A 9,831-nucleotide genomic window follows, 5' to 3' on the forward strand; every position below is an offset into this window, starting at 1 on the left:
TGTTCACTTGTTTTAGGTGTTATACTGTTACATTCAACTTCGGTGTATTTTTGGTTTGAATCATATGCTGATTGCTGACCACGTGTTGGAATACTTTGTGTATGTTTTGGCCCCATGTCAATCATGTGTTAGAAAAATAAAAAGACACTGAATAAGAATACACATTTACATAATATGTGTTTGTTTTCGTGGTGACTGGTGCATTATGTCATCAGTCATGAGTCACGTGTTAGGAAAATAAAGTGACAATTACCAAATTAAAATGTATCTATGTGTTTGTTTTCAATTCATGGTAATGGTGTAAGGACTGATCAATATTGGACTACATTAATGGGTGAGCTTTTTTTAATGGAACGGGGTGATCGAACATGAAAAAAAATACACACGTTTGTAAAATTTATGGGGAAAACAATTTTAAGCAAAAAATGTCGATGTTTTTGAGCTAAAAACAATTTAATTAATAAGTTGCCTCCAAAAATTAATGGGTTCCTTTTGTGATGCTTTATTAAAATATTTCACATTCACCCCTTGTACTAACAATGGGTGTCAAATTTGACATTCCGGCAAATACGGTCACCCCTCTACTGCAAGGATCATGATTCACGACGACCCTGTAAATTGTGTTTCTATTTTAGCTAAATTCTCATATAGGATCTTTTACCATTTAGAAAAAGGTGCAGGGCCTATATTTATCTCAAGAGCATTTATTTCGAGAGCATAGTATTATAGGCCTATCTCCACGATACGGGTAAGTTTCTTTTTTGTGTGTTATTTTTTATTCAGTGTTTATTTCGCTCGAAATTATCGGCTATCTACAGTAGACAGCAAAATAATTCATACTCCACCGCAGCCGGTTTGATCTCGATTTACAAACCTTAATGGTCTAAAAATTATACATGTTGCGGGCGCAGCGAGCATGAAAATTTGCATAAACGTTTCCGTATTGTTTTCCTTTTACTTTAAAGGCGCCCCCTTGAATGTGTACCCAAAATTGCTTGCTCCCCCCCCTCTCGGCTTGCCAAAAGGTCTCCCCCCCCCCCATTTTACCCAGGCGCCCCAGGGCTCATTGCACAGCCCCTAAGCTGATTTAAAAAGGGGGTCATCGGGTGGCAGATTTGCCTCACTGGAAAAATGGGGGTCTATTGACAGGCACATGACACGAACCAATATTATAGGAGTGCCCCCTCCCAAGGAACAACGGTTTGAACGAGTATGAAGGGTAGACCAACAACTAAGCGTAGGCCTATTAGTAAAATTGCACCAAGCCGAAAGTGCGTTGACCTTTGCTACATTTCTGCGCATGCATAGCGTCGTAACTAAAGGTCCGGCACAGATAGGGCAAACTACATTTTAAATTGGGATATATATTAATTATTAAAAGCTTATATTAAGGGAAGGGTATGAACGTTTGGACAGTATTTATTGTGGGACATTAGAGCACATCAGACATATCGAATTGCATTCTGAATACGAAGAATGGCCTTCTGATATCAAATAATTTTGATTTTTTGAAATTCGTAATGTAATACACATTTTATGGCAAATTATTAAAAATTGATATTTTTGATATTTCACAGTACTCGAACTTTATAAATCTGATGATTTCTACCTAAAGTGTATGTAGGTGGGATGAAAAGCCGACGATCAATTGAAAATTTTGACCTTTCGTATTGAAGATACGGTATGGATTTTTTCCCCAAAACACCAACAAAAAAATTGGGTCTTTTAAGAAAAAAAATCCATATCTTCAATATGAACGGTCAAAATTTTCAATTGATCGTCGTCTTTTCCTCCCAGCTACATACACTTTAAGACTATATCATTAAATTTATAAAATTTACTTCGAGAACTGTTATATCTCCAAAATGTGAAAAATATCAAATTTTAATAATTTGTCATCAAATTTGTATTATATCGTGAATTTCATAAAATGAAAATTATTTTATATCAGAAAGACATTCTTCGTATTCGGAATTCTATTCGATAGGTCTGATGTACTCTCATGTCCCACAAAAAATGCTGTCGAAACGCTCAAAACGCTCATTCCAGTTCCCTTAATGAAATATTTGATATATTTAACATCAATTATGGATTAAATATTTTTTGATCCCCCCACCTTCATGTCCTAAAAAGAAACCAAAAATATATTATACATCATTAACAGTGGCATAGATTTCTTTTTGACATTGGGGTTAAAGAAAATTTCTTGAAGTCCAGTGAATCCAGCACCTTTTGCCGCCAAAATAAGTTTGCCATATTGAAGCTAAACTGGTGAAATATAATACAAAAGTATACCAAAGTATTTATGAACACTCCCTTAATAATATTTGTATACAGTATTGAAATGCCCATGTTTCCATTTTTCACAGTTCCGAATTTTAATACTCGAAGAGTAAACTGTTTCGCTTTTCACAGTTTCAAGTTTCTTTACTCGAAGAGATACCCCTGTTTTCATTTTTCACCGTTCCGAGTTTTTAATACACCGATTAGAATAGATACACCTGTTTTCATTTTTCACCGTTCCGAGTTTTTAATACTCCGATTAGACACCCTGTTTTCATTTTTAACCTTTCCGGTTTTACAATACTATACTCCGATTAGATACCTTGTTTACAAGTTTCACCGTTCGAGTTTTTTTTCCCTTTCTGTGTTTAGACCCCTTTCTAAGTTTTAGACCCCTTTTCTTCTTTTACATCCCTTTCTGTTTTTAGCCCCCTTTCTGAGTTATAGACCCCTTTTCTTATTTTACATCCCTTTCTGTGTTTAGACCCCTTTCTGAGTTATAGACCCCTTTCTTATTTTACATCCTTTCTGTGTTTAGACCCCTTTCTGAGTTATAGACCCCTTTTCTTATTTTACATCCTTTCTGTGTTTAGACCCCTTTCTGAGTTATAGACCACTTTTCTTAGTTTACATCCCTTTCTGTGTTTAGACCCCTTTCTGAGTTTTAGACCCCTTTTCTTATTTTACACCCCTTTCTGTGTTTAGACCCCTTTCTAAGTTTTAGACCCCTTTTCTTCTTTTGCATCCCTTTCTGTGTTTAGACCCCTTTCTGGGTTATAGACCCCTTTTCTTAGTTTACATCCCTTTCTGTGTTTAGACCCCTTTCTGAGTTTTAGACCCCTTTTCTTATTTTACACCCCTTTCTGTGTTTAGACCCCTTTCTAAGTTTTAGACCCCTTTTCTTCTTTTACATCCCTTTCTGTTTTTAACCCCCTTTCTGAGTTATAGACCCCTTTTCTTAGTTTACATCCCTTTCTGTGTTTAGACCCCTTTCTGAGTTATAGACCCCTTTTCTTATTTTACATCTCTTTCTGTGTTTAGACCCCTTTCTAAGTTTTAGACCACTTTTCTTCTTTTACATCCCTTTCTGTTTTAACCCCTTTCTGAGTTATAGACCCTTTTCTTAGTTTACATCCCTTTCTGTGTTTAGACCCCTTTCTGAGTTATAGACCCTTTTCTTATTTTACATCCTTTCTGTGTTTAGACCCTTTCTGAGTTATAGACCCCTTTTCTTAGTTTACATCCCTTTCTGTGTTTAGACCCTTTTCTGAGTTTTAGACCCCTTTTCTTATTTTACACCCCTTTCTGTGTTTAGATCCCTTTCTGTTTTTAGCCCCCTCTCCGAGTTATAGACCCCTTTTCTTAGTTTACATCCCTTTCTGTGTTTAGACCCCTTTCTGTGTTTAGACCCCTTTCTGAGTTATATACCCCTTTTCTTAGTTTACATCGCTTTCTGTGTTTAGACCCCTTTTTGAATTAACACCCCTTTCTGAGTTTTAGACCCCTTTCTGATGTGTATAGACCCCTTTCTTCGTTTTAGACCACTTTTTGGATTTTACACCCCTTTCTGTGTTTAGACCCCTTTCTGAGTCTTAGACCCCTTTTTTGATTTTACACCCCTTTCTTAGTTTTAGACCCTTTTTGACCCATGTAGCCGCCCATAGATCTGAGGACAGCTTTCAAACATAAGTCTTGATAGTAATACGCTGTTTTAATTAGCCTATATCTGGTGGCAGCAGCATTTTTCTACAGTCACGTGATAATGGCACCGGCGAATAATACACGGGGAAGCCGACGGTGTCCACATTTTTTTTTTTTTTTTTTTTTTCCTTTTTCAGCTTTTTGTATTTTATCTGTACTTGGAGCTGGTGGGGGAGAGAAAGCATAAAATACATTCACGAAAAAATACAACTCGAACCAAAGATCAAGGCTCCATTTCAAATTTAACCCTAAAAAATCACTCATTTTTGAAACCGGACGTTGTTCAAATTTTCTCAGATTCCTTCATGTAGACACTTGCCAGAAGCAAATGAGCTGAAAACGGGCGAATTTTGACAATTATCTTAGAAAATAAAGCCGCAACAAGCTCAAATAAGCGGTGGACTAGTAACCGAATTTCACTGGTACATAAATCGTGGAGTGATTTGGTGGTGCGCCCTCTGAAAAGATTTGAAGAATAGAAGGCTGACGTTGCGCCAAAACATGTGGGCCTATTTAATGATATATGAACTACCACTGATGTTCTTGTCAGCGCTACAGTGCAAAACTTCTCTTTACCTAGCTGGGGTTTTCAACCCCCCAAGCTAGGTACTGTTTTTCTATCCGATTCCTCTTTCTTTATGTCAGGCGGATTTATCCGCCTGATATACTGTGAAGCTCCTAAATCTTCTTCTTTCTTTCTTTCTTTATGTCAGGCGGATTTATCCGCCTGATATACTGTGAAGCTCTCAAATCTTCTTTCTTCTTTAGTAGAACCAAAAATTGCTACTAGTGCCAGACGCTTGCACCAATTTTGACCAAACTTGGCCACAAGAAGCACTGACCCAAGCTTAATATAACTTCTACACGGATAGGGGTCAAAGGTCACATAAGGGTTATTAGGGGTCATTTTGTGAAATTCTTAAAATGCTACTGCTCCTTTAAATGACATGCTATGACCACCAAACATGGTCAGCAAGAACCGCTGGCCCAAGCTTCAAATAAGTTGTACCACAGATTGGGGTCAAAGTTCATGTAAGGCTTGATAGGGGTCATTTTGTGACAATATTTGTGTGAAATGTAATGAAGCAGCTATCATTAGAGGCAGCAATTTGGCTGATAGGCAGTTAGGGGCAGTAACAACATGGAGACATCTAGTCTAGTGTTTTGATAAACAAGAGATAACCACAGACAATGGTTCTGCTGTCTGTGCTTCAAAACGTGTAAAGTTTCGTCAGAATTGGTCTATTGCCAGGTGGTGAATGCCGTGCATTCTCTAAATTCAATAAATTTCCATCGTCAACCGTGTGGAAAATGTCATACGGCCGGGCGGTTTCACAAGTTGCCGGCTCTATCATGCCACTCGCCGCCTGGCTATTGCAACTGCAATCGTAATCCATACATCAAAACGTGTAAATTTTCGTCTAGTAGGCTATTCCAACTGCAATCCATACACCCTTCATGCAAGACATGACTTGAATCGTTCACACAGGGAGTGAATATTACAAACGAAGTCACCCATTCAGGTAGGCCCATTCGAAATTCACACTCCCTGTGTGGGAGATTAAGATAATGTCTTCCGGAGAGGTTGTATGAATTTCAACTGGAACAGCCCAGTTGGAGTGTGTGAAACCGCAAGTGGGCGATTCACACGAAACAAACTGAGGTATGTTCAGATGCCAATTTTGTTACATATCTTGAGTGTAACTTGTGATGTGATGCCTGTATGTTAGATATAAACAGCTATATAATTTTCACTGATGGCTGGCTATAGGTGTGTGTGTGTGTGTGTGTGTGTGTGTGTGGGTGGGGGGGGTGATATCTTGGCTAAAACTGCATCATCACGCCTTCCCATGATGCATTTATGAAAATCAATAATTCCCACTATATAGTTTCTACAGATGATGCAATAATGGTGAATAATGGGGGGGGGTAAGTCGAATGTTGAAATATGACCGCATAAAACTGCAAAGGTCATGTGAGGTCAAAGGTCAGGTCAAATTTGAAGTTGCTCCGATCAGGCTGTAACATGGGGAAAATGATCTCTGACACTTGGGGAGTATAAAACCACAAAGGTCATGCGAGGTCAAAGGTCAGGTCAAATTTAAAGTTGCTCCAATTGGGCTGTAAGTCGGGGGAAATGATCCCTGACACTTGGGGAGTATGAAACCGCAAAGGTCATGTGAGGTCAAAGGTCAGGTCAAATTTGAAGTTGCTCTGATCAGGCTGTAACTTGGGGAAAATGATCCCTGACACTTGGGGAGTATAAAACCACAAAGGTCATGTGAGGTCAAAGGTCAGGTCAAATTTGAATTTGCACCAATTAGGCTGCAACTCGGGGAAAATAATCCCTGACACTTGAGAAGTATGAAACTGGAAAGGTCATCCAAGTTCAAAGGTCAGGTCAAATTTAAAGTTGCTCCGATCAGGCTGCAACTTGCGGCAAATGATCCCTAACACTTGGAGAGTGTAAAACTGAAAAGGTCATCCGAGGTCAAAGGTCAGGTCAAATTTAACGTTGCTCCCAATATGAAACCGAAAAGGTCAACCGAAGACAAAGGTCGGGTCAAATTTAACGTTGCACAGTATTGCTGCGTGATGATGTCATCACAGTCATACGCCTAACTTACCTCGTGCCCTTGCACAGTCCCTAATACCTCAGGAGTATAAAACCGCAAAGGTCATCCGAGGTCAAAGGTCAGGTCAATTTTAAAGTTGCTCCAATCGAGCTGTAACTTGCAGAAAATGATCCTTGACACTTGGAGAGTATAGCATGAGTTTACCCGAGGTCTAAGGTCAAAGGATACTAATCAGAATCAATCACCGCCTGACATTCGTGGCTCGTGAGCCACAGTAGCTCTAGTTCTTTCTTTCTTCTTTAGTAGAACCAAAAATTGCTACTAGTGCCAGACGCTTGGACCAATGTTGACCAAACTTGGCCACAAGAAGCACTGACCCAAGCTTAATATAACTCCTACACAGATAGGGGTCAAAGGTCATGTAAGGGTTATTAGGGGTCATTTTGTGAAAATCTTAAAAATGCTACTGCTCCTTTAAATGACATGCTATGACCACCAAACATGGTCAGCAAGAACCGCTGGCCCAAGCTTCAAATAAGTTGTACCACAGATTGGGGTCAAAGTTCATGTAAGGCTTAATAGGGTCATTTTGTGAACATATTTGCATGAAATGTAATGAAGCAGCTATCATTAGAGGCAGCAACCTTGTGCAGGGAAACAGCTATTTGATAACAAGAGATAAGCATATAGTTTCGTTGCATGCTTGGGCATGTCTACTGGTGTGGTTTTAAATTTCCAGGAAAATTAACAGTAAATATTGTGCTGCTATTTTGATAATAAGAGGTAAGAGTTATTAGGTTTGGAAATTATGCTATCCCATGATGCATTTATGAAAATACACACTAAAGGTTTGGAAATGATGCTATCCCATGATGCATTTATGAAAATACACATTAAAGGTATCTGATAAATGCTATATTATAGTTGCTTGTGCGGTGGGGATGGTGGTCAAATTATATTCCTTCCCATGATGCATTTATGAAAATCAATACATACACACTAAGGCTATATGGTAAATGCTATATAGCAATAATGGTGAATACCAGTACTCGGGTTTGTGGGGGGGCAAAGTTTGAAATTTGTCCGATTGGGCTAAAACTTATAATATAATAATCATAAGGGGATCATGAAACATCAGCTATGGTCATCCAAGGTCAAATGTTACAGCTGCTCCGATGGGGCAGTAACTCTGGGGAAATGATCCCTGACACTAGGGGAGTATGAAACCGCAAAGGTCATGTGAGGCCAAAGGTCAGGTCAAATTTAAAGTTGCTCCGATAGTGCTGTAACTTCGGGAAAATGATCCCTGACAATTGGGGAGTATGAAACCACAAAGGTCATGCGAGGTCAAAGGTCAGGTCAAATTTAAAGTTGCGCCGATCGGAAAAAATGATCCCTGACAATTGGGGAGTATTAAACCGCAAAGGTCGTGTGAGGTCAAAGGTCAGGTCAAATTTTAAGTTGCTTCGATTGGGCTGTAACTCGGGGTAAATGATCCCTGACACGTGAGGAGTATAAAACCGCAAAGGTCAACTGAGGTCAAAGGTCAGGTCAAATTTAAAGTTGCTCCGATTGGCCTGTAACTCAGGGAAACCAATTTCTGACACTTCATGAGTATAAAACTAAAAAGGTCATGCAAGGTCAAAGGTCAGGTCAAATTTAAAGTTGCTCCGATTGGGCTGTAACTCAGGGAAAATGATCCCCGACACTTGGGGAGTATGAAACCATGAAGGTCATCTGAGGTCAAAGGTCAGGTCAAATTAAATATTGCTCCGATCAGGCTGTAACAACTTGCGGAAATGATCCCTGACACTTGGGGAGTATAAAACCGTAAAGGTCATCCAAGGTTACAGGACAGGAAAGGTCAAATGAGGTCAAATGTTAAAATAGGCCCGATTGGGCTTAAATGTGATGCAAATTATCCTTGATTTGAGATAGCATGAGTAGTCAACTCACGTTTACCCGAGGTCAAAGGTCAAATGAGGTCAATCAGAAGTCAACGCCTGACATTCGTGGCTCGTGAGCCACAGTAGCTCTAGTTCTTTCTTTCTTTCTTTCTTCTTTCTGGCAACAAACTTCAAAATGCTTCTCCTCCTACATGTTACACCCTACAATTACGTAACTTGCACATATGTATCGGCTATATCCAGTGCCCATAGGGTGCAAACAGAATTGGGGTCAAAGGTCATTAAGGGGCATTACCAGTATATAATCAAATACCTTCAAAATGCTTCTTCTGCCACATATTACATAGCACAATAACATCACTTACACATGTGCATCGGCTTTACCCAGTGCTCATACCTTGCACACAGAATTGGGGTCAAAGGTCATTAAGGGGGTAAAATCTATTTTTTTTTATCTTTTGACATAGTATGTCAGGCAAAATGCCTTTTATTCACATTAAATACACTATAAATATTATAACAACAAAAGTTATTGCACTGCACATAATCCATATATAATAGTAGATGTTATAAAACAAATTTACATACATGTATATAATAAGAAAATCAAACAAATAATTTAAGCAAAATGACAGAGCCAAGAACAGACACGGAAGTCATCCAAGTAACTGTTCATCTGCGATCAACTAGCTAAAGTCATCGCAGACCAAACCTCTCATACGAAGTTCCTGCCTAAAGAGGAACAGAAGACAAGGATGATCCCCGTATCTGTATTTGCCAATGCACATTTTGCCAACACATATAACATAATTGATATATTTTGACCGATCACTGGTAATGTCATTATGATAATTAAATAAAACATTTTCAACAGAAAGCCTAAAGTTCTTACCAAGCCTTTGTGTAATAACCCTGTTAGCAAATTCCCAAATAGAAGTGGTCTTATTACAATGAAAAAAATCAATTTTGCCTTATCTCGATATCTGTGTGGGGCTCACACTCAGTGACAACAAATCTCATGAACAGGGGAACATTTTACAGGGGTCAGGTCAAAGGTCATGAAGAGGTCAAATTTTAGAAATGCATTTTCTAGACATCTGTAAGGGGTACAGGGCTCAAACTCTGTGACAACAAACTTAATGACCAGGGGAATATTTTGGAACACTTTGCAGGGGTCATGTCAAAGGCTAACTGTGGTCAAATCATATAATTTCATTTTCTGGATATCTGTATGGGGTATGGAGCTCAAACTCAGTGACAACAAATCTCATGAACAGGGAAACAGTTTGCAGGGGTCAGGTCAAAGGTCATGCAAAGGTCAAATTTTCGAAATGCATTTTCTGAACATCTGTAAGGGGTACAGG

This window comes from Amphiura filiformis, chromosome 4 (assembly GCF_039555335.1).
Source record: "Amphiura filiformis chromosome 4, Afil_fr2py, whole genome shotgun sequence".
NCBI classification, from domain to species: Eukaryota; Metazoa; Echinodermata; class Ophiuroidea; order Amphilepidida; family Amphiuridae; genus Amphiura; species Amphiura filiformis.